We start from the raw sequence: 1424 nt of genomic DNA, 5'->3' as shown, positions 1-1424 counted from the left end.
CCCCTCACAAGGGTAAAGAAATACAGTTATCAGGTAGCTGAGCTGGGATTTTGATTCAGATCTGTCCTTTTCTTTTTTTTTTTTAAGTTACTCTTCTAAGTGCTGGGAATCAAACACAGGGCATCTTGCATGCTAAGCAGATGCCCTATCACTGAGCTACATCCCCTGCTTATTCATGTTTTTCAAAAAGCAGGAAAAGAACTCCTGCTGTCCTGCAAGCAATGCCTTGGTGAGAAGAGCTACAGTATGCCTCAGTTGTTCATGGGGGATACGTTCGAAAACCTGGATGTCTGAAGTCACAACTGTTACTGATCGTTATATATAATTTCTTTTTCTTTTATATGTGTAACCATAATAAAGTTTAATAAGTAATGTAGAGAGAATAAGAAAGTAGCAATAAGTCAGCCAGATAGCTCAGCAGACTAAAGCGCCTGCTTAGGGGTTTGATCCCCAGTGTGCCATGCTGGCCCCGCCCCTGGGTCGCGTTGAGACAACGATTGAGATTCGGTGTGGTGGTGCGCACCTGTAATCCCAGGGCTTGGGAGGCTGAAAACAGAAGGAGCACTGCAAGTTTGATCTGTGTAGTAAGACCCTGTAGACCCTGAAATAAGGGCTACTGAAGGCAAGCTGTTGGGTAACACGAAGTCATGTGATGACTGATTTGGCTGCTGACTAAAGTGTGGGCCATAGATGCATACAAATGCAGGTGGAGAGATGCATTTATAGTTCTGCATCTACCTCCATATCTATCTCTGTATCTGTGTGCACATGCAGTGGCTGCATGCTGGACACATACAAGACACATGTCTTGGGCAATATACACTGGGACAGTGAGGGATTTCCTCATATACTGAGGAAGGCTCACAATTAAAAGTTGTCAAGTTTTGGGAATTTCCACAGACTGTTTTTAGCTGCTGTTAGTCGTGGGTGAGTGAAACCATGGAGAATGATATCATGGGTGAGGGAGCAGTGGAATCAATAAGTAGGTAAAGGGGCCGGGTGTGTTGTTGCAGGCCTGTAGTCCCAGCACTTGGGAGGCTGAGGCAGGACTGCTGTGAGTTCGAGGCCAGCCTAAACTGCCTAGTGAAATCCTGGCTCAAAAAGATAAAAAGATTAAATAAATACAGAAGTAAAACTGATTGCATATCCGCAGTTATGGACTTGAACCTTGAAGCATTCACAGGTTTAGTATTGAAAGAACAGACAGAGACACAGCAAGAAGGACTGACAAGGATCAGTCTGGGAGGTGGGAAGCAGGGGAGGCAAAGTTGAGGGGCAGAAGTTTCTCAAAGTGAGAAGTGGCTCCCTTTGTAAATGCTGCTGAGTGATCCAGTAAGATAAGCAGGGAGCAGGCACCAGAACTGAACAAAACAGTCCAGGAGATGGCATTCATGGAGTGTCTTGTAAAGTTTTTTTTTTTTTTT

Source organism: Octodon degus, unplaced genomic scaffold, assembly GCF_000260255.1.
Source record: "Octodon degus isolate 3935 unplaced genomic scaffold, OctDeg1.0 scaffold00047, whole genome shotgun sequence".
Classification (NCBI taxonomy): Eukaryota; Metazoa; Chordata; class Mammalia; order Rodentia; family Octodontidae; genus Octodon; species Octodon degus.
The sequence above is the reverse complement of the archived record's forward strand: the minus strand, read 5'-3'. Positions refer to the sequence as shown.